Here is a 25,360-nt window from a genome sequence, read left to right on the forward strand (position 1 = left end):
ACCTAGCAGAGATAAAATTGTTGTTCTATGGACCTAGATTTTATCCTTGGCCTTAGAAAAACAAACAAACAAAACAAGAGCCTTGTAAAGGGATTCTGGGTGGTGTAAAGGGATTCTGGGTGGTCTACTGCGCCAGCCCCCACCACTCCTCGGCGTGAGCATCATGGTGACATTTCGGGGATGACAGAATGGAGTGGTGGCCAGTAACATCAAATGTGTATGCATAAAACTGCTTTTCTTTTTGGAACTAGACTTTAAGCTTTTCATCACAGAACATGATCCACAATCCCCAAACTTGCTCCATGAGTTCTGCATCGGTTGTTTAAAAAAGTGGCACAGCAGGTCAGTAGTCTGAATGGTGACGACCAGATTTCAGACCTGAACTTTCCTCTAAGATGTAACTTTTGGGAAAGAAAATGAGAGAAACAAGCATAAGAAATCGGGTTTTGAGAGTGTGAGGTTATAAGAGGAAAATAGCAACTGAATTCAGTTTTACAACTCCACATAGTTAAATTTCTCAGTTGAACTTTGGTAGTAATGATGAAAAAATGTTAGCGCACAGTCTAAACATCATGCAGCTGTGAGTTGCCCAGTGCCAAACTCTGGCATGGTGGTACCATGTTCATCATCGTCTCCTCGTGTGCTTTCTGAACACAGTGTCCTGCAAGACTGGTACCCAGTGAAGACTGGTTTATTGAATATATGAATGACTGAAAAGTGAAATTTTTATTCTAGTTGATGATTTGGCATTTACAAGTATTTAACATTTGACATAAAGAAAATTGGAAAACAAGGCAAATCAAATACAAATCTAAATGCTAGTCATTAGCGACCTCTTTCCTTTGATGTCACCAGAGTTAAAGGATATTTCCTATGATTAACTAGAATTAGGTTGTTTTCTATTTTTCAAAGTTGGAAAGTCTATATAAAACTATATTTAATGCTTTAAAATTAATAGACTAATGTATTAGCCTATTTTAGATAGTCCATGTGAAACTACATGAGTCCATGTGAAATACAATATTGCTGAAGTATCGCATGCTATATTAGAAAAGCATATAATTTAGAAGATTTTGGAGATATGGTTTCATTTTAATTGATCTTTTCCGATACATGTTACTATGTGTTTCTGTACTACGTACAGAAGATTGGTCAGTTACTTTTAACTTAGATAAAGCCTGGTCATTTCTGGAAGACACTTATCGCAGAAATTTAGTCAATTGGCTCTCTTAAGGATTATTGTCAACTCATGCTACATGTCATTGTTGACATAGGAGGTAGGCACGAAAATGGCAACTCTCATTTATCATTTTAAGGCTCCTCACTAGACATTCTATTGCAATTCGTTAAAATTCCATCCCCTTAAACATTATATATAAATGCTATACAGGAAAAATCATTAAAACATTGAATTTTGAGTTGTTACTTTATGATAAAACATCTCCAGATGTCACATCTTCTGTCATGACCTAAGGTGCCTTCTGAGTATTTTTCTTTGGTGAGACAGCTTTCTGTAACTCATGGGATAAAGCATCACTTCATACCATCTTGTGTTCTCCTCAGTGTAGGTAGGACCAACCCCAGCACATCAGGAGCAATCTTTAAGTAACGTGGTTTAAATATGAATTTCAGAAAATGGCAGGCAAAATCATGTATGTAACATTTAGTCTCCTATTTCATATTAGTTCTTTTTGAAATCCAAACTGACATTTCTTTTTAGATAGGCAGAGGAAGCACTATTCTTACCTAATACAATAAAGATCCATTTCCTTTTTGAAATTCCTGTCATAGTAGATTGTTATAATAATGGCCTATAATGAATCATGCCACCCTGTGTCCCTGTTGCTCTGCAATGTAATGCTGCTTCTCCTACTGTTGAGATGTAGAGTCTATTTCTCCACACTGTTGAATCTGGGCTGCCCTTGACTGGATTTGATGGATACAATGTAGCAGAAGTTACAATTGCAAGGGTTCTAGAGATATTTTGAAAATTCAGCCTCACCTCCTCAGGACCCTGAGACAGGCTGTGTAGAACCCCTGGAATGAAAGATCAGAAGGTGACAGAGTTCTGGTTAGCATAACCCTTAGACATGGGGGTGAGGCCACTTTGGGATACCCAACTCAGATCAGCTTTAACTACACTCATGAGCCCAGCCAAAACAGAAGAACCATCCAATCCACCCACAGAATGATGAGAAATGATATACTGTTGTGGTGTTAAGCTACTAGGTGTTGGAGTTAGAGAGATGCCTGAAACATCAATGAAATACTACATTTGTCACATCAGAAAAACCCTAACTCTGTAACAGCCTAAATAACATTTTACACTATTTTTTCCAATCAAGTCATGCTGATCTTTGCCAAAATCCTCTAGTTGGCTGGAAACTTTCAACATTTCATGAAGGATGGTTGAAGTTTAATTTGCTGCAGAGACCATTCCAGGACTCTGTATTTTTTTTTTTTTTGGGCCTTTGGCTGCACAGTGGAATGTGCTACAATGGAATGGTCTTTCACATCCAAGGTAACCCAAATTACTTCACAAAAGAATGTACTAGAGTGCAGTGTCTATGCAGGCCATAAAAGGACAATTATATAATAGCTCATACACCACTTAGGATTTTAGAACTTGTCTTACTGAAAGGAAGCACGAAGAAAAGAGAAAATAATAAATGAAAACTGAATCACAAATATAGAGAGGAAGTAATATATTAATTACAATAGTACCCAAACTTCTCATGCAATCTTTATACTTTTGCAGTTCCTTTTCAATTGTCATCAGTGAAATCCTAGTTAAATGAATCATTATTCAGCTCTGGAAGTGTCCCACATAATTACATGCATTCCTTAGTTCCATGTAGCAGGAAATAATAAGGAATAGCACTCCTTATATTATTATCTTGAATTAGTTCATACTACATTTCTTTAATTTCTTTAATTTACATTACAATGAAATTTACCTACATTCAAAGTACCTTCTGATATAGTCCACATATCTTGGTGCCATAGAAAATAGAGCCATCTGTGTCATGCATACACAGAACTCATATCACAACAAAATCACAAAAACATCATTAGTGTGTTATATATTTCCCGTTATCACCCTTTTAAGTAAATTCTATAGAAAATGTAGAAAAGCAGAAGCTTATATATGCCTTACAGCAGAATTGAAGTGGAGAAGGATCCTAGTACCCAGGGCTCTAGATTTTTACTAGGCACTGAAGAAGGTCAGAAATTGTTTTGTCACCTTTGGCACAAAGCATTTGGTCTACATCAGACAAAGGAATTTGGGGTCAACCTCAAATTTTATTTTTTAGAGCTCACATCTTGCCTCCTCCCCCTTCTGCTTAAATAATACTCATTGTAAACATGTATAAATTCCTTAGTGTCATTTTTCCATTTACTGTGCCTATGCATGGAAGTTACAGGCTGCCAGAAAGTTTTGCAGTCAAGCTCCAACTGGGAAGTTGAAGGAAATCTCTGCACCACAAAGCCCAGCGACTCTATGGATAGCCTATGTTCTGCATTAGGCAAATCTGAGAACCCCCAAATGCCTCACTAGTCCTTAAGGAACTGTATTCCATGGTCCTTAGAGAATCTTTTCATCCTACTCTTCCTCACTAAATGTTTCCCCAAAGTTTGCCACAGCTTGATGTCCTTGAAAGGACTCCTGGTGAGCAGAGGGGAGAGACCTAAGCACTACAACAGTAAGTGTGGTAAGGGAAATAAGAGAGACACAGATAAAGTGCTAAGGGTGCAGGAAAAGGGAGATTCAGGGGCTCCTGGGTGGCTCAGTTGGTTAAGTGTCTGCCTTTGCCTCAGGTCTTGGTCTTGGGGTCCTGGGATGGAGCCCCACATCAAGCTCTCTGCTCAGCAGGGAGTTAGCCTCTACCCTCTCCTTCTGCCCCTCCTCCTGCTCCTGCTCTTTCTCTCTCTCTCTCTCTCAAATAAATAAAATCTTTGGGAAAAAAAAAAGAAAAAGAAAAAGGGAGAAGCACAGAAATATCAATGTCAAAACACCAGTACAAGTCAATGGTGAGGAGAACTGTCCAAGTTGCTGGGAAGACACATGCTCAAGCACAGAGTTAGCCAGGAGCATGAGTTGTTTAGAAAATAGTGAGAAGCTTCGTGGGAGGGACTTGTGAGGCTTCAGATTCTCGGGGACAGGGACTGGTAGGAGACAGGGTGTGTGGGTAGATCAGGGCCAGCCTGTGAAGGAACTTTCATGCTATAATGAGAAAGAAAAAACTTGGTTTTGAACCCAACTTGTTAATGGCTGTGCAACGATAACTTGACCCCTGAGTATTGAGCTGGCTGTAGTTCTTTCTAGGAGACTCTGCTTCATTATGCATCAGGCTCAGGCAATAAACAGGCAATTAGTTGACATAAAATTATTTATTGTTCAATTATGTGAAATCATGGTGGTAAGTATTCAAGAATTTGGCTTTCAAAAAACTGGAACTTGAATAGTTAGAATGATATATAACATATAGAAGCAAATTAAAAGGTTGTAACTAATAGATCTGGCACTATTATTAATTAAGGGTAATTAAAGAATTAGGGTCACTCTATTGAAATGAAGGATTGAAATGACTGTCTGGATAATTGACACCCAGAACCCTCGTTGACCTGAATTACCTGAGGTTTTTGGCTTTAATTATGTGATTAGTTGCCTCCAATTCCCCATTTTGCTTTGCCAGCATGCTACAACATTGTGACTAACTAGGCCACCAAACGGAAATGAAGTCCTCAGCAGAGATGATCAGAAACAATTTCAATGGGCTCCTGACAAGCAAGGGAATAGTAGTTATGGGGTGAACTCCAAAAGAAAATAGCACTTTATTCTCATTGCTGTCAACCTGAGATAAAATTACTTTTTATTTTAAGGAAAATCGACTCTCTTAATTGTGCTTAAATTGCTGCAAAATTTTAAATTATTCCATATCACATGAGGACAGCTCCCTTTCCCCTCAGTTCTATTCCCTAATATCGTTTTGCACATGGGAACTTCTACTTATGACCATTTCATTTCCACTGTCACCTCTGGAGATGCACTTCTTGTTCTTGTGAAGATTCTGTAGAGGGCAGTGATGATGAGACTCTTACTCCGATGCTTGTACACAAAGGGAGCCACTTAAAGCAAATATCAAATGGTGACAATTTATGGCACAGACAGATTTAAAAAAATAACCATATACCTGAATTATTTTAAAAGATTTTGTTTATTTATTCAGAGAGATACAGAGAGAGGCAGAGACATAGGCAGAGGGAGAAGCAGGCTCCCTGCGGGGAGGGGAGCCTGATGTGGGACTCGATTCCAGTTGAACCCTGGGATTACAACCTGAGCCAAAGGGAGATGCTCAGCCACAGGGCCACCCAGGTGCCCCATATACGTGTGCTTCTAATAACTGGCTCTTGCTTCTAAAGTAGAAACCAAAATAAAATCTAGTCTCTACTTTTTTCTCCTTGGCATAGCAGAGTTAGGAATCGAATCGATATCATTTCAGTATGAGATAGGGGAGACAGCATGTGGACATCAGCAGAGTAATTAAAAAACCAATGAATTTACTTGGTAAGATGTAATTTAACCATAGTCAGTGACTGCTTCCAAGAAATCTATTTACACCCAAGTATCCTCAGGCATGTATGGGAGAGTGTAAAATGATTGAGTTTTAGTTATCCTTGTAGTAGCAAATTTCAATTATAATTTCTACTGTAAAAAAATTGTTATAGTAACGGTACCTTGAAGTTCCCCCAAGCTTACAGGCACCAGAGACTTAAGAGAAAGAACATTTCTGTTTTGCTAAGAACCTGTATTTTCTAAAAACCTCACTTGATAGGTTTTTTTCCCCCCCACTGGTTACAGATTCCTTGATCCAAGTCATAATTCCTGCTGTTCCGGGAGCTTAGATGGGGTACCTTCTTAGAAACAATTTGTAGAAAACAACAACAAAACTTTGCTTTTGAAGGTTTTTGATAAAGTGTAGAGATTCTCCAGGGAGCTTTTCACCCACAATTTAACACATAATGAGACCTTGCTACTTGTTTCGTACTTTTATGACACACTTCAGAAAGACCAAGGTATGCACAGCAGCACAGGAGTCAGAAAATAGGTTTCAGCTCTAGCGCCGATCCCAGTAGACTGCTTGTGGGGCGTCGTGTTGAGCCGGTCACCAGGAAAACACGACACCATTCATTAACAATATCTGCTGTGCGTGCAGGAGCCGGCCAGGCGGCCACTCTCGGTGCTTGGCTCATTAGGACAGGCTTCTAGGGAAGCATTTCAAAGGGAGGCCACGGATTCACATCACTTTGTCTTTCTCCCAGCCTTCAAGAGTCGTCGTGTTCCTCTACTTTACCTACAACACCTGCAACAATGAACGTGAAGACCTGTGGCGAACCCTGCTCTGATTACTTCAGGGGCCCTGAGTAGGAAGCAATATCTTTGCTGGTGATTTGCCATTAATGTCCAGGCCCTAGTAAGGATTATCTGCAATGTTATAATCAATCCTTTTATTTGAAGATGTCTATATTGTTGTGGCAGAAACGTTCAGCATAGGTTTGCATGAAAACATTTTCTCATGTGTAGCAGATTTTTTTTTTAAAGATTTTTATTTATTTATTCATGAGAGACACGGAGAAAGACAGAGACACAGGCAAAGGAAGAAGCAGGCTCCATGCAGGGAACCCAAAGTGGGACTCAATCCCGGGACTCCAGGATCACACCCTGGGCCGAAGGCAGGCGCTAAACCACTGAGCCACCCAGGGATCCCTCATGTGTAGCTGATTGTCACCACATTTCCTATTCTCATCCTCTTGATGTGGTTTACACACAAAAAGCCTTATTTTCTTTCATGATGAAATCATTAGTACCCTTGGAAAATTTTAATTATTAGTGTGCTTTACCATCCCCCCCAACTGAAAAATAGAAAATGAACATTTACCATCCTACATTAGAGGCCCAGAGACAAGGGTCAGAGAATATGCTCCGTAGGCACTTGATAGCGAGCAAGTTTTAGACTATTTTCTGAGAAATACTAGAGTTGTGCCCTAGCAGGGCCATTTCCAGTGCTGTCGACTTTCTAGCACTAGGGCAGCGGTGCAACTTCTTGCTCAAAAGATACCGAACACATCTTGTGGAACTGCACTGTCTGATGTGACAACCACTAGCTGAATGTGGTCATTTAAATCAGAAAATTAATTAAAATAAAAAAAAATTAAAATCCAGTTCCTCAGTTATAACTGCCACATTTCAGGTGCTCAGTAGCCACAGGTGGCTATGGCTACCCGTATGAGACAGTGCAGCACAACAGATATTGAACATTTCCATCATCGTAGAAAATTCTATCATGAGACCTGTTCTAGAGGCTCCCTTGTTGGCAAAAGATCGTCATGAGTTAATCCCCACACTGCTCCCTTCACATAGTGTGAACATCCACATGATATATAGCTGGAAAGCAGATTTTCCTAGTATATTCAGTTTGCAGGCTTACTTTTCTCCATTCATTTTACAGATTATCATATTTACTTACAGAAATTGCCACAATAGCCTTCCTATTTTAAGCCTGGCTTTGATTGCCCTTTTGTCTCACATTGTTATCTGTGTCTTATCTTACCAGTGAGACTGTGAGTTAATGAAGGCAGAGGCTGTGTCATTCTTTTTTCCCCTTTTTCATCATTAGTGCCAAACAGACGTTTGTTGAATCAGACTGCTTTTCTGACTCAAGATTCTATGTTCTAGACTGGGATACTCAAGCAATAGTAATTTTTTTCCCTCAAATAATTATATTTTGGGGATAAATAATTATATACTGAATATAGTGGCTTAAATTTTATATATATAAAATTTTTACTTTTAATTGAAACACCGGTGACATATAATATTGTATGTTTCTGTTTATAGCATAGAGATTTAACGATTATATACATTATAAAATGTTCACCACATAAGTGTAGTTACTATCTGTCACCATATAAAATTATTGCAATATATTAAATATATTTTTTGAAGATAATGTTTTAGGGCATATTGTTAAAAAGCCTCATTAGTATCAAAGGGAATAAAAAGGGTCAAAGAATTGCTTTTGGAATTCTCTATGTTTCTGAAGGATAATGAATGCACACATTGTTATACACCTTTTGGACAGTAAATAAATCTGGGGAAAAGAGTGCAGTAAGATCATCACCTACATTGTACTCGTGCCTTAAATTGAACGATTTAACACTCTGAAGCCGGCTAAAAAAAGAAAAAAAGAATAGAGGCAATTCTTTGAAGTGGTTGTATGTGCATAAGCTTCTCCTCCCCTTGAGCAAAAGAGAAGAAAGAAGGTTACGTTTATTAGGGATTGGAAAATATTTGTACTGTGGGACAATTGCTTGTTTGCAGCATTAAGGAAAAGTTATAACAGGTGTTTTTATTTGCAGTTTTTAATGGAATCGGGGTTCCTTCTGACTTTTATAGTCCATTGTGCAGTTGAGCTGGTCCTGCACCCCAGGAGCACGGCCGGTGTAAATGAGAAGCCCGGGTCCTTGCCTGGCTGCCCGCACGGCGGGTCTCTTTGCTGCTGCTGGAGCACATGTTCGACATCTCCCTTGTCTAGAGACTTCTGTGAGGTCTACAGATTAGCAGCGGCCAGAAAGTCAAAGGCTGAAAGGATGGTTGACTGACTCAGTGAATAAAGCTCTGGACATTACATTACCTCTGGCTTGGAGCATACGGAATCACTCCTGCAGCTCTCAGAGGGGCGGAGAAAGCGCCTTCCGCAGCCTTGGCTCGGCCAGTCCGTGTGTGCTGAACCAAAAAGCAGACTGAACAAAGACATCTAAATTTACAGCTTGGGTTAAAGAGCTGAGAGGCTAATCCAGCACAGAAAAAGCGACATTCAAATTGCAGCTCTTTGTGTTTTTCAATGTGTGCTAATCCCACTGTGCAAAAAAAAATATTATGCACATATTTTTAATTGAGGGAGACTAAGAAAAAATATATAAATATGCATATATAATGTGCATATTAAATCTATATTATGAGTACTTCTAATATATGTATGTATTTCATTCCTCAGACCCAATCGTGGCTGGTCTCTGAGATACACTGATTTCTGAAAGAAGTGATATACGTAAGTAATACAGTACTGCTTTTTAAAATAGACGCTTTGCACATGCCTTGTAAATAAAAATCCACACTTGTTTTAAGAAAGCACTTTAATATGCTAGGGACAATGAATTTTTAGTATCTAATTTGACCTCTTGATAGCACTTCTGGTAAATCTGAAGTTAACTAACAGGTTTCCTCCACACTTCGTATTTTCAGTCTTTGGTTGACAGTGCTATTTAAAACAAAAATAAAAAAGGCTACTTAGTTAGAGGTTGCTAAATGAACCTAGATGATGATGGAGACTAGCCATTTGAGTTCTGAAATCAAAGAAGTCCATTTAATTAAAGAGAGAGCAATATGCAGTCGTGATAATCAGGAAGTATGGATCCAGACTGCCTGGATGCCAAACCTGGTCTTTGGTTTGCTAGGTTAGGGATATTAGTCAAGTTACTGAACCTCCCTGTGCCTCAGTTTCCTGTAAAGTGGGGATAATAATAGTACCTATCTGACAATTGTTGAGAGTGTTAATGAATTAATACAGTGAAAACGTTAGAATAGTATTTATCACAAAGTAAACACCATCCAAGTGTTGGCTATTATAATGGTTATGGAAGTATAATTTTTAAAGTAGACATTTTGTTATGAAAACTAGGCATCACTGTAAATCAGGGGGTGACTATTATTCCCAAACTTGCCCAAATTAAGTTTGCAGTCATCGAGATAAGCACATCAGAGTTTTTCTGAAGATTCTTCAGCAAGGAGAAACAAGCCTATAAAAATTATGGTAAAAATATGTATTTTTGATGTAGTCCCACTTGTTGATTTTTGCTTTTATTGCACGTACTTTTGGTATTATACACAAAACTCACGGACTATTACATCACAGAAACCTGTTAGAATGACTATTAAGAAAAAAGAAAGAAGTGTTGATGAGCATGTGGAGAAAAGAGAACCCTTATGTGCTGTGGAGAGTATTGTAAATTGGTGTAGCTAGTGTGAGGAACAGTATAGAAGTTCCTCAAAAAATTGAAAATAGAATTACCATGTGATCTAGCAATTCCACTTCTGGCTACATATTGAAGGGAAACAAAATCACCATCCTGAAAAGATATCTGCCATCTCATGTTTACTACAGTATTATTAACAATAGCCAAGATATGGAAACAACGTAAGTGTCCATCGATTGATGAATAGACAGAGAAGATGTGGTATATATGTACAATGGGATATTATTAAGCTATGAGAAAGAAGGAAATCTTGTCCTTTGTGACAAAATGGGCAGATGTTGAAGACATTATGCTGAGTGAGGTAAGTCAGACAGAGAAAGACAAATACCCCATGATACCCCATGATATCACTTGTATGTAGAATCTAAAAAACCTAAACTCATAGAAACAGAGGTAGAATGGTAGTCACCAGGGGCTGAGAGGGTATTTTGGGGGGAAATTGGGGATATCTTGGTCAAAGGGGACAAAACTGATGTTGAAAGATACATTCTGGAGATCTAATGGACAGCATTTTGATTATAGTCAAGAATACTATATTATCTACTTCAAAGTTGCTAGGAAACTAGATCTTAAATGTTCTTACCACAAACAAGAAATGATAATTATGGGAAATGAAAGAGGTGTTAACCTCTAATAATCATACTACAATATTTAAATGTATCAGAACAATACATCACATACCATAAACTTACACCACGTTGTATGTCAAATATATCTCAATAAAAATAAGTATTTCAATATATAGAAAGTTATAATGTATTTTCCCAAACTCTCCAATTTCCAGATAATATGTAATTATTCTCAGTTTGTAAATACCTTTTTAGCAAGTCTTGAGTCTCATTTTAGGTTTTATGTAATAATTTTTATTTTTTTATGTAATACTTTTTAAAACCTATCATTTCAAAGTTATGAAATGTTATTCAAAATGTCTTTTTCTCTTAAATATGAAACTTCCATCTGACATTCACATTTTTTAGGTAACATTTCATATGACTTGTTATTTAATAGAAAACTTATATCTGTATATTATAGAACTCCTGGAAAAATAAAGCAAATCTCAAAGAATCACATGAGAAACATTCATAGATAACTATTTTTCAAATTTCAGTGTGTTTACTTCCAGTCCTTTACTCTGTGCCTATAGGTGCATCTATATAAGTGTAATATCTGTAAAATGAAGACAGGATCATACCACACCGATTTTTAGTGATATATGGTAGAGTGCAAGACAGTGATGCCCAGAGGTTATGAATGGATGGTTGAGGACATTCTACCAGAGGTCAAATCCTCTATCTACCATTTACTAGTGGTCTGAACCCAAGCAAATCCCTATCTTACCTCAATCTCATTTTTCTCATCTATAAATACAGGGATGAAATTGTAGAGATTCCTTAATATGCTTCAAAGGAGCTTTTAAAAGATTTGTTAACAATATTGTTAAATAATTTTTTATCTTTTTTAATGGTTATACTACAACTTATGTAAACATTTGTTTCAGTTGGTTTACTTTTGACTCTAGGTAAAGCAGAAAAGCCAATTAAAAGTAGCCTTAATAATAAAGATACTTCTTATTTCACATACCAAGGGGACTTGTGGACTTCTTTCAAAATGGATTAATCCAACAACTCAACAACAGCATCAAAGTTCTTTCCATTTCCCTGCTCTTAGATTCTTTCTCAGCATATGGGCTTATTGGGCTAAGCTGGATGCTTTCATGGTTCCAAGACATTGGCATGGTTCCAAGCATTGCATGTAGATACATCAATGCCAACTAGAAGAAAACAGAAAATCTCTGACTAATGGTTTATATAAGAGCCAGGGAAACTGCCAGAGGAATACTTGCTCTCATGTTTCATTGGCCAGAAACTTGTCACATGCTCATTTAAAAATCACTCAATAGAAATAGCATCATTCTGACAGGCTTCACAAATCTTGACTAGAGAGAGCTCATCCTCACAGAAGCTCCTGGCTGCTACTGAATCAAACTGGGGTTCTACTTTGTACATTAGAAGGACAAGATGACTGCTCAATAAACAACCAAGAATATCCAATGCATTGTTAGCACATTTTTGATCATTTTTGTTAGTTGTACTTTTTAACTATAAATATTACCATAGTCAACAACCCTGAACACATGTATTTGTGCATATCTTTAATTTTTAAAGGATTCAAATGTCCATAAATGGAATTCTTGGGTAAAAGATTCTTTAAGTCTTTTAATGTATGCTTTAATGTAATGTATGTAACAAGAGAATATTGTAGCATGTGTTCTTGAGTTTATCCATCCTTTTATACCCCAGCTAATATAAGGTGTTAGTATTAATTAGATCTCTACCAGGTGGAAATTGGTATCATTTATTTTGATTAGTATTTCCTTGATTACTTGCCCCCTTGCTAAACTTTTATTCTAATCAGCAGATTATTAGACAATTAAATTGGTGACAATAAAAGAGACTCGAGGTTGGGTTTCCAGAAATAATTCTCAAGACACGCTGTAGAACTGGTCACCAAAGGCAAGCCACTGACCTGATATGTCAAAGTGGGAAGATGCTGCACTTAGAGTTAGTTCTAGAACCTTGTCACTTCTACTCTGTTACTAGTGATTTACTAGTGAATGCCTCAAGCCTGTTTTCTCTACTAGTTCTGAATTCAAGAACCCATAGCAAAATCTGGATGACATCTAGAATTCTAGCTGACTTGGGTTCCAGGAAAGTAAGTTACAGCTTTTCAGCTTTTGAAGTATACAAAAGCAGTCAGGAAAGAGGTTGGATTAGATGTGGATGAGCCAACTTTGGTTTCTGCCACACTTGGCAGTTCTACTTTTAGGAATTAATTTTACAGAAATAATTATGAATGCACCCAAAAACATAACTAAAGAGATATTTATCACAGTGTTATCTGTAACAGTGGAAGATTGGAAATCATTTATATGACCAAAAATAGAGGATTGATGTTAGTTCTGGAATATCGTGGAACCATTAAAAATAAGCCTCTAGGAGGAAATCTAGGTGACCTTGAGTTTGGCAATAAGTTTTCAGATAGAATACCAAAGGCACATTCCATGGAAGAAAAAAATCGATGAGTTGGATTTCATTAACACTAAAAACCTCTGTCGTGTGAAAGGCAATGTTAAGAGAATGAGGAGGCAAGACATAGACTGGGAGGCAATATTTGTAAAACACATATCTGATAAAGGACTTGTATCCAAATTATACAAAGAACTATTAAAACTTAACAATATGAGAACAAACAACCCAATTAAAAACTACACAAAGAATTTGAACATGCACTCTCATCAAATAAGATATACAGCTGGCAAATAAGCATATGAAAAGATGCTCCACATCATATGTTATCAGGAAAATACAAATTAAAACAACAATGAAATCCAACCACATTCCTTTTAGAATGCTTAAAATCCAAAACACTGACAATTCCAAGTGCTGATGAGGATGTAAAGCTACAGGAACTCTCATTTATTGCTGGTAGGACTACAGAATGATACAGCAACTATGGAAGACAGTTTGGCAGTTTCCTACAAAGCTAAACATGGTCTTATCATAGGGTATTGCAATCGTACTTCTAGGTATTTACCCAAATGAATTGAAAACTTGCATCCACACAAAAAGTTATATACAAATGTTCGTAGCAGCTTTATTTAATAATTGCCAAAAATTGGAATTAACCAAGATGTGTTTAAAGAGGGGAATAAATAAACAGTGGTACATCCATACAATGGAGTATTATTCAGTGATAAAAAGAAACAAACTATCAACCCATGAGAAGATGTGGAGTAAGTTTAAATACCTATTGTTACGTGGAAGAAACCACTCTGAAAAGCCTAAATACTTTTAACTACCTGACATTCTGGAAAAGGCAAAACCAGGGATCCCTGGGTGGTGCAGCAGTTTGGCGCTTGCCTTTGGCCCCGGGCGTGATCCTGGAGACCCAGGATCGAGTCCCACATCAGGCTCCCTGCATGGAGCCTGCTTCTCCCTCTGCCTATGTCTCTGCCTCTCTCTCTCTCTCTCTGTGTGACTATCATAAATAAATAAAAAATTAAAAAAAATTAAAAAAAGGCAAAACTATAGGTATAGTGAAGAAAGCATTTAGGGGAGAGAAGAGAAGGTTAAATAGGTGGAACACAGGAGACTTTAAGGACAGTGATACTATTCTGTATAAGACTGTAATAGTGGATACATAACATTATGCATTTGTCAAAATCCATAGAACACAAAGAATGAACCTTAGGGTAAACTACAGACTTAAGTTGATAATATATCAATATTGGCCCATCAATTATTGAAATGTACCACATTAATGCAAGATAATGATAGGGGAAACTAAATATATGGAGGAACTGGGGGTATATGAGAACTCTGTTCTTTCTGCCCAACTTCTCTCTAGATCTAAAACTTCCCTTAAAAATTCAGTTAATTTTTTAAAATATGCTATAAAACATTATTTAATGACATGGAAAAGTACCCATAATGTGTTAAGTGAATAAAGCAGATCACAAAATTCTATGATCCTATTTTTATTTAAAATACATGTACATGTGCATTCACACACATGTATTTACCCATGGACGAAGATTTGAACACACAAACCAAAAGGTCAGTCAGCAGTCATTGTCTCTGAGATGTGGCATGAAGTGTAATTTTTTGTTTATTTTTTAATATGAATTTCCAAATATTTTACAATAGAGCTTGTATTACTTTTCTGAAAAGAAAAAAAGCAGTTTTTTAAAAAAGCTTCTACCAAGGTATCTACTACTGATAATTATTTTTAATTGGTAAATTCTGTAGATAAGTTCCAAAAATGGTGTAGACTTGTTTGTTTTTTTGTTTTTTTGTTTTTTTAGAAACAAACATTTATCTAAAAATATTCATGACAAATTCTTTTCCCCTGGAAATAATTATTTTATAATGCCTACTAGTTGTTTTTGCAGAGATGTTAGATGTTAGGCTGCAATTTGAAACTGACAAAGTCTGAAATTGAAGTCATCATCTTCCTGTCTATACCCTTTCTTCTGGCATTCCTTACATCTGAAAATTGCAGTGCTGCCCTCTACAATCTTCTACAAAATCACAGGCACTTTTAAAACTTCTCTTTCAGCTTCCACATCAAAATTCTCTCTTGCTTCCCCAATTCATCCATCATGCTATACTACGCTTATTTTTATCAAAATGTCCTTCAAAACCCACCACCAATTACATTGTTTAAAGAATAAGACTCAAACTTTAATTGAATGTTCAAAGTTTTCCCTGGTCTGGCCCTATTTATCTCTCTAGGTGTAGCTTCCAGGTTGGTCATGTTCCCACCCAGTGTGCCCTACACAAGGTGACTTACAGTGTCTGCCACATTCTGTATATTGTTGTTTCTGCAACTTCATTCCATATTTCAAATGTAGAATCTGTTTCTTCTAACTCATTTTCCTAACCTCAATATCTTTGGCTATTCGAATCTTATTTTTCCTTCAAATCTTTAGTTTCTTAAAACTTTTCCTGTTTTTTTAATCCCCATCAGAGTCCATCCATTTCCTTTGTGCTCCCCTAGAACTATGCTGAGCCTCCCTTATAGCACTTTTTATAATCTCCATTATGTAATGTGAGTGATGCCTATGTCCATTTTCCTCGATGGACCAAAATATTCTTTAAGATAGGGACCAACCTTTTGTATCACCTAAAACACACAAAGTGCAGATCTTTGCACAATAAATGGCTGTTAAATTGAATTGATTTAAATTACATTAGAAGTCATTTGAAAGTGCTAGCAAAATACCATTAATGGTGTCTGTGTAAGATGCTTTGAATTAAGTGTGAGGACAAATACATTAATGCTAACTTGCTCTCAAGCAAACACCACCAGCTCTGCCGTGAAGATTATCAAACATCAGCTTCTCTATCCGGGACCTGTGATTAGAATGCCTGATTCTGTAAGTTCAGAACAAGTTCACTTTTTTTTTTTTATTTGAACCAAGATCAGAAGACTGCATCATAAGATCAATGCAAGAAAAAGTGTAATAGATGCACAATTTGAGAAGAAGTAATCTAAAATCATTTTATGTATATGAATATCTTTGTGTGACTACAAAGAAATGATGGTGAAGGAAGCAGAGGAAATGATGTTTTCACCCCTCCCTCCAAAACCAAATTAACAAACACTTGATGACTCAGATTTTCCTTTTGTTGAGAATCAAATAATCTTTCTCTAAAAGTGGTTATTTGATCACTCTTACATATGGAAACATGGAAAATGTGGTTTGACATCCCTTCAAGAAACTGTTAGTACTTCAAGGTCCTCTGAATTTGTGAAAGATTTTAATAATAATTGATTTTTAATTTATTGGTAATAGGACAAACATCAAATAACATTGCTTATAGTGGATTTTTAAGAATCCATTATTAATTTCTATTATAGAAACATCCATTCATATGGAACCCAAGATGCTGTCCGTGGTCCTGATGCTCACATAACCCTTACTACAGCAGTAGAATTCCAGATGTAAAAGAACCTAGGGGAAGCCTTTATTGTGCAGTATTTTCTTATAATCATTTAATTTTCCACTTGATTCGAGAAGGAATATTTTGCTTAATTTCTTATTTATTCATTTGCATGCAAAGTTGTGGCCTATATAGACTATAAACCACTGACCCCTCTTACACCAACTGTTTAATGTCATATATATTGCAGTCTAGTTTTTATAGCTCAAAAATAAGCTTTGTGTAACAGTAAAACAATGAAACAAATCATTAACTCCTCAGAAGATCATAATAGCCTGGTAAATATGTGGTGTGTGTGTAATGTTCATTTTTTTGTCCAGTTTCTGCATTTATATGGATTCTGTTACTCTGTTGTGTACAGGGAGTCAAAGGAATCAACAAAGAGCCTTTACCCACAATATACTTATAAAATGTATTTAAAAACTTCTTTTTTGAAAAAATCAAAACAAATTTCATTTGAGATATTTTAAAACTGAAGTATTCCAATCTATAGTTATAAATAAGTGATGCATTTCTTATAGTGCTGTTGCTTAGACCAATTATTTTTACTGTTATTATATCATAAATCCTGATAAAATTCCTCAATACAATGAAAATGATACATCAAGTAAATGAAATAATTTTAAATCCAGAAATAAAACTCAGGGCTTAATTTGCTCCTGTGACCAGATATTCAGGGTGAGGTTGGACTGGACAGGTGATATGGTACAGTAAGCACTAAAATTTAGAGGCATGATAGCATCAGCTATAAGAGTGCTATGTTAAGTTTGAATTCTTTCCATTTATCATCTCGTGTCACACCTGAAATACTATCCAAATTCAGTGTATATTTTGTATGTGTAGTAATCTAACTTTATAGGGAATAGTCTAGTGATCCTCGTTTACTATCAAGATGTAATGCTGGTGATTAAATTACAGATGACACACCACATCAATTCTTATTAGAAATGTGCAGGCAGTAAAATGTTTACATTTCAGTAGATGATTTGAGCCATCTCTCTTACCCATTTTTCATTATATTAAACTTGGTGATTATCACTGGGTACTTCAAACTACACTTGCCCAAGTTACACATTTGGTATTGTATTAAAGCAAGTTTTTAAAATATATATATATATTTGCATGCTAGTACTTCTGTAGGTGGTTGTAAATATTAAATGAGAAGACGTATATCAGAAGGATTTGTACATTTTAAAGTCCTATAAAAATAAGATGGTGTATTATATTTATGCAACAAATATTTATTTAGCATCCATTATGTACCAGGCATTCCTGTAGGTACTGGAAATAAATTAGTTGAAAAAAAATCCCTGCCTTCATGAGGCTTATATTCTATTGAGGGGAGACACATTATAAGGAAGTAAATTTTATAGCATTTCATAATGATAAATACTTTAGAGAAAAATAAGGAAGAGAAAGGGGATAGAGAGTAATGGGGGTGGATATGAAAAACTGAAATGTACACTAGAATAGTAAGGAAAGGCTTGTGAGAAGGCAACTTTGAACAAAGACTTGAAAGGGCTGGGGAAGGGATTTTTGGAATAAGATGGTGCCAAGCAGAAGGCACAGCAAATTATAAGTCAGGAGTTCATGCAGTATGTTTGAGGGACATCAGATAGACTACTGTGACTGGAGCAGTGTGATTGAGGGCAAGAGTAGTAAGATAACATAAGAGAAGCTAACGCGATGTAGGAAGAGGACAATGCAGAGGATTGCAGACCATTTAGATTTTGGATTGACAAGTGACTGGCTTTAGCCAATGAAACGTGAGCAGCAATGACATTGTTACTCTGTCTGACTTATGTGTCTCACCTTCCTTTTCTTTTCCTCTGAGCTGTGCCAGATGATGTTATAGGTGGTTCCTATAATAACCTAGTCCTGGGATATCTAAGATGAAGTGATAAGAAGTTGAGTGTTCATCTCACCTATAATAAGCAGGTCCTATGAATAAGAGATAAGCCTTTGTTGTTCTAAGGTACTGAGATTTGGGGGTTGTTTGTTACTATAGCACAATGGGGCTCCTTCTCATTTATATAGGAAATCATTGGAGGTTTTTGAGCAGAGGAATTACATAATTTGACTTCTGTGTCAAGTGAGTTATTCCAGCTTCTGTAATATGAAGAGTCCATTAAGGGCAAGAGCAGATTCAAAAGATGAGAAGGGGGCTATTGCATTATATAAGCAAGGGATGATTGCAGCTCAGACCAATAGCAATGGAAGCAGCAAAACATGATAGGATTATAGATATATTCTGGAAGAAAGCAAATAGAATGTTCTGATGTATTTGATATGGGGTGTGAAAGCAAGAGATTTAAGAATGACTTCAGTTTTGGGTTTGGACAACTGGAAAGATGGAGCTGCTATTTACTGAAATGGGAATGACTAGGGAAGAAATAAGTTTTGAGTGATAGAATCACAAGTTTTATTTTGTACATGTTAGGTTTGAAATATGTATTAGCCATTTAACTGAAGATGTGAAGTAGATAGTTCTCTATATAAGTCTGGAGCCCAAGAGAGATATCCAGGCTGATGATATAAATTTAACAATGATCGGTAGAGATGGTATTTATTTATTTAAAAATCGTTTTCCACCTAACTTCATTATCTAGATCCTGTAAGAGCTGGTTTCTAATGGCTGCCTTTTATTTCTCTCTCTCTCTCTTTTAAATGATGTGCTACTTTCTTTTGACATTTCTAGCAATATTTGGTTGGATGCTAGATATTGTACATTTTTTGAAAACACATACATTAGGGTAGCTGCAGATATTGTCATATCCTCCAGAGAGGATTACCTTCACCCTTCCTTAGGCTAATAGCATGGTGACTGGGCAGGCTGTTTGACAGCTCAAGTAAGACTCAATCTATCTCTAGCCCACCCCTTACTCCCCACTGGCAGGTCTCAAACTCTAATCTTTGCCTTGTGAGGCTGCTGAAAGCTCTGCTATGCTCTCTAAAAGTTTTCTGCTTAAGTATTGGGTCTCTTGCCCCATTCAGCACTAGAATTTGAAAAATATCTTGAACATCAAAGACACCCAAGTGACTAGAGCAGTGCCTGTGCATGAAGTTCCTCAAGTCTCTGCCAAATCTTCACTAATTTCCCTTTCCCCTAGAAATGGCCCCCTATGCATACAAAGGCTTAATTCTAAGCCTCTTATTTGTTCAGAATTGACAAGTGGGCCAAAGTAAATGGCTAAGGAAGTCAGTTCACTTCTAGGAAGTTCTTACCTCTTCCAAGTTTTAGCACCTCCAGTTCTTATTGTCTCAGCAGTAATCTGTGAGTGTTAAACAGATGATTATCGATTTCTTTTCTTTGGTTTCATAGTTGTTCTTGTGGAATTCTAGTCTTCTGCTACTTATTCCATGCCATCCAGAAGTAAGAGTTCAGATAATATTTAAAATCAGGAGACTGGTTGAGATATCAAAAGGAATGAATGAAATAGAGAAAAGGAGTGAGTACCACAGTCTGGATCATCCTCAAATTGAGAGATATCCACAAAGACAAGAAATTAAGTCACTTTCTATATGATATTGAATTATATTTAAGAATATCATATCTTACAATTTGATTGTCTATTCTCAACTTTGCTATATTTTCAGTATCGGTGCATTTTTTTCCCTAAACAATTAGGGGATTAACAGTCAAATATGGGACCTCAGATGGCACAAATTCCTTTGGGGTTCTTCTAATGATTCCCTTTATCCTCAAGATGAACTGAAAAGGGGCATTTTTTTTAAAACAGTTTTACTCATAGGTTAAAACCAAAAAAAAAAAACTTTCAATATGTGTGAAATTTAAATATGAATAAAATTGTAGAAGCTCTTAAAAATCAATACATTCAATCTCTAATGATTATTCTATAGATTAATGTCTTGGTAGGAATGGGGTAAGTTAAATGGGGATAATTCAAAACGAGTTTACTGAAGAGACAGGCTTTTTTTTTTTTTTAAAGATTTTATTTATTTATCCATGAGACACACAGAGACATGCACAGAGGAAGAAGCAAGCTCCTCACAGGGAGCCTGTTGCTGGACTCGATCCCCAGACCAGGATCACATCCTGAGCTGAAGGCGGATACTCAACCACTGAACCACCCAGTTGTGCCAATGAAGAGAGAGTTTATAAAGAAACACTGTTTATAATCGGTAGCAGCTAGGACTAAATATTCAAGGACTAGAATGTCCTAGGACTAGAAACACTAGGCTTCATTCTCACCCCTAAGCCTGAGGGGGGAAAATAATTTACTAGAACCCAGGGCAAAGAGGGACAGGTGCCGACAGAAAGCCCACAGTACCCCATAGGGAAGCTATTTCAATCAACCCTCCCTATCTTTTGCCTGTGATTTCCAATGGGAAGCCAGAAGACAATGTACCCCATGAATTCATTCTTACAGATCATCTTGTAACATAACACTGATCTCTCTCTCTCTCTCTCTCTCCCTCTACTCTCTCTCTCCTTTCTCAGAATTGACATATGGCTCCAGAGTGAACACAGTTATAGTACTTCCAGACCATGAAAAATATAGCATTGCTTATCCTTAGCATTACTCACGCGACTTTATAAGTCCATTTAGTAGAACTCTGATACCAGAGCTGATAAAACTGTAAAGATACAAATTGGACTTAACATACTTAATGAACCTGTCCTGAATACAAAGTATCAATGGTTTCCTCTCGTAAGCATTCTTCATATATTTTTTAAAAATGTATCCTGATATATAGCACACACACAAAAAAACAATTTGGGAGTAGTTGACTGAAAATACATAATATTAGGGATGCCTGGGTGGCTCAGCAGTTGAGTATCTGCCTTTGGCTCAGGGTGGGACCCCGGAATCCTGGGATTGAGTCCCACGTCAGGCTTCCTACATAGAGCCTGCTTCTCCCTCTGCCTGTGTCTCTGCCTCTCTTTCTCTGTGTCGCTCATGAATAAATAAATCAAAATCTTTAAAAAAGTAAAATATATAATATTGGAAAATTAGATGACATGGAAGGTTGAGAACCAACTTGTTTTAATCTGGTCTGCGTCTATAAAAACTAAATCTAGAACCTTTGAGGCTGAATGGTTTTCCTTCACTTTTGCTATTGAAACCTAAATTTTTAGAACCCTGGTTGCATGTTTTAATCTCAACTCACTCTTCAATTATAATTGCTACTATAATTTAATTTCATTGTAAATGTCAATAGTGAAGTTACAATGCCAACGGACATAGAAATTGAGATAGATATCTCTAGTAGCTAGATGCTACTAGAATACATACGTAAGTTACATTACATACACACATACAATACATACTTTAATGCATAATTGATTTTGCAAATAATCCAAAAACTAGACTCAAAAGCTGCTTCGAGTTCTCATGATGACTCTGTTTCTGGGATTCTGACGTGAGAAGAGAGGTGAATTCATAGCCCTTGACAAACCTGTTCCCCTTCCTGTGTATTTTTTATTTTATCAATGATGTCATAATTCTCCAGTAACCCAGAAACAAAACACTAAAATGGTGTAGTCATACATCTATTTAATCAATAATCATTTATCAAGCATATACCATCCTGGAGATAAAGCTTAGTCTAGATGATATGATGGTAAAGTTAACAGTGTCATAAGCCCAATAATAGATCTTTGCTCAGTGAGCTGTTGAAGTCCTGGAAAGACACCAAAAGATTCTCTATGCCTACGTGTGTGTGGAGGAGTGTACTTCAGGGAAGTTTTACTTCCCTTTTCTAAATAAGAATCACATTTATTTCATCTCTGAGATATCTCTTGGAAATCATTTTCTCTTTTTCATTATGGCTGCAATGACCCTAGGTGGGAACTTATTACCTTCTCTTCAGCCCATTGTTGTTGTCTCTTACTTAGGCTTTTAACCTCTAATTTCTCCTGGTTATAAAACATCCTCCCAATTATCAGTGCATTATTTTTCCTGGGGCACAGAGTCCACACCTCTTCTAATACTTGACATCCTTACCTTCCCTTTGTTCTAAGCTACATTCCTAAGGGTTTACCTTGTTCTCTCCTGGAATGCCCTTCCTTGCTTAGCCCCCCTTTCTATCTTTGAAATGTTGCCATTCCTTAAAGTCTAGCTGGAAGTGAATACTCTCTTCTAAACTCCCATAAATTTTTCTATTGTTTGATAGTACTTATTACAGTTTGCTTTGTTTTATGTTTTATTCCTCTTGTTAGATTATAAGCTTTTTGAGGGCCTCAATTTTTTTTTTTTTAAGATTTTTTTTATTTACTCCTGAGAGACAGAGAGAGTGAGAGACAGAGGGCCTCCTGCGGAGAGCTTGATGTGGGACTTGATCCTGGAACTCCTGGATCACACCCTGGGCTGAAGGCAGGCACCAAACTGCTGAGCCACCCAGGGATCCCCAAGGGCCTCAATCTTATCTTATTTATTTTTCTGTGTCCATCCGTGCAACTGGTATGATGTCTTTATATAGGAGGGAGAAGCACTCAAGTTTCTCAAAATTGAAACATGCCACAAATATTAGCACAGACTAGAGAAAACATCTAATTCGATCTGATATGAATAAGTTTTGGTGTTAGGGGGAGTGACACAGGAAAGGCATTCAACTTGTCTTTCAGTGGATACATTCGGTGATTAAAGAGTCATTTCACTGAAAGTAGAGAAGTTAGAACTTTCATCTACGTCAAAATCGCATTGAAAACATTTAACAGCCTCCTATGTTCCTATGAATTCTATCATAAACATGCCCTCTTGCAGCCTCGACATGTTGTGTTGAAATCAGAGTATCGAAATGAAGCAGTTCCTTTCAAAAAAAATGTATAGTTTCGTCATGTTATTTTCATGGTAAAAAAAAAAATTCACGTGGAGCACACTTTACATTTGGAAACATAAACTCCCTGACTTAAAAACAATCCATTCCTTCCCCAATGTAGAGCTGTCAGCAAGAAGGAGAGATTCGGTAAACTGCATGTCACTATCAGCCATTGATAGCCAGTGATTTGTTCCGAATCCAAAGGCTAAACCAAACCTCATGCTGCTGTATGTCAGATGCAATTGGTCCACAGTCAAAGTTTTACGGCTCAGACAGGGCACACTTTATCCTTCAGGCTGCTACTTAAGATAGCCACGACCCTGAGGAGAACCAGTCAACAAAACAGACAGACAAGAGGATGTGATTTGTATGCATCCCTGAGCCAGCTCACATCACCCCTGACCTGCAGGTCAGGCTGCAAATGACAGCAGGGTGCATGCACCTGATGGGATAGAATATTCTCATTATAAAGCCTGGGAAGAGGGGGCAACTCCTCGGTGTTTACCCACAGACCAGATGCAATCTACCTAGGAAATGAGCAAAAAAATACTGATTTAGATCAACAAGAAGATGTGACCGACATGTAAGTACCTTATAAAATTTTAAATCAATCATTTATCCTAATAAACTCGGGTGAACACAAAATGATTATACAGAGGGGAGTTTATCAAAGGGGAAAACACAGTGGGTTTAATCACGGATAAGCCTTCCGAAGAAAGCTAACCTGAAACGAGTAACCCTTATTGAACTGCAACAGGGCAACTTTATCAGATACACTTGGCCACGATCATTTGTTCTAGAATAGATTTCAGTTAAGCAGGAGTCTGAAACGGTAGCTTAAACTTGCAGACCGGTAGTTTCTTTCGAATGATTGGACGTGGTGAACGCTTTTACGCCTTCGAAAGAAATCTGGATTTCCAAAGCAATTTTTTTTTTCAAAATAATTTGTATTAAAATGAGAACTTCCGTGGAGGAGGTAGACCAAATTGCTATGCGTGGTAATTCTTAGGAACGGGGAAGAGAACTCTGTCTTGGATTATTGGAAGTAACTTTGCCTGAGGCTAGTAGAATAGAGGAGATGACCTCTGGAGGTCCCCATGAGAGCTCTGATTCTGAACAGCAGTATCTGAAATACAGTAGAGATTCATCACAAAACTAATCGGACAGACCACGAGTGGAATTTCACTGTCCAAATTGCAATAGTCACATGCACAAAATCCCTCATTACAGTTGGTCTGTAAAGTGGGTATTGATCTTGTTTCTGAAATATTTGAGTAATAAAGGAGCTTTTATATGCCTGCGTATACATCCATATGTATGTGTGTGTATACATATAAATGTACATATATATCTTATCATAAACAATGTCTTCACTTCTATCCGCAGGATATTGCGATGATGGATGAAATCATACAGGCAGGATCCCTCAGGAAGCCTGAATGTAGCACCAGTCAACAATGTTCAAGGACATCTGGGTGGTTCAGTCGGTTAAGCATCTGGCTTTGGCTCAGGTCGCAATCCTGGGTGCCTGGGATGGAGTCCCACATCTGACTCCCTGCTCAGCGCCGGCGGGGTTGGGGGGGGGTCTGCTTTTCTGTCTGCCCCACAGCCCCTGCTTGTGTGCACACTCTCTGTCTCTGTCAAATAAATAAATAAAATCTTAAAAAATGAAAGAAAACAATGTCCAGTTCACGTCTCTTTAGCAACATGTGGTAGAAGGGTTGAGTAATTCAACTTTCCATCAATGAGCATTATCTTCCTCTAAGACCGTAAATTTGAAATCTCACAGACAACAGCTTATCTATCTTTGTGTCCTCAACATGCAGAGCAATGCTTGCTGGCTCTGAAAAAGGCCTAGGCTTGAAGGTGTGCCAGTGATGAAGCACTGAAGCCTACTGCTGTTGCTTACTAATGCAAGGCAGGTCAAATTCCCTTTCTTCCCTTTAATGTGCATATTGTCCCCTGGATTTCTT

The 25,360-nt window shown here is 37.1% G+C and overlaps 1 long non-coding RNA gene across 1 annotated transcript in view; it reads left to right on the forward strand.

The window, feature by feature from the left end:
- LOC144316770 (uncharacterized) overlaps positions 1–25,049 on the forward strand; it is a 47,622-nt gene extending 22,573 nt beyond the window's left edge. Inside the window, exons 3-5 of the long non-coding RNA XR_013382621.1 lie at positions 6,325–6,476; positions 9,060–9,113; positions 24,774–25,049. This is a non-coding gene — a long non-coding RNA (uncharacterized LOC144316770). The remainder of the gene's footprint in view (positions 1–6,324; positions 6,477–9,059; positions 9,114–24,773) is intronic.
- The last annotated feature ends 311 nt before the right edge of the window (positions 25,050–25,360 follow it).

Source organism: Canis aureus, chromosome 7 (assembly GCF_053574225.1).
Source record: "Canis aureus isolate CA01 chromosome 7, VMU_Caureus_v.1.0, whole genome shotgun sequence".
Taxonomy (NCBI): Eukaryota; Metazoa; Chordata; class Mammalia; order Carnivora; family Canidae; genus Canis; species Canis aureus.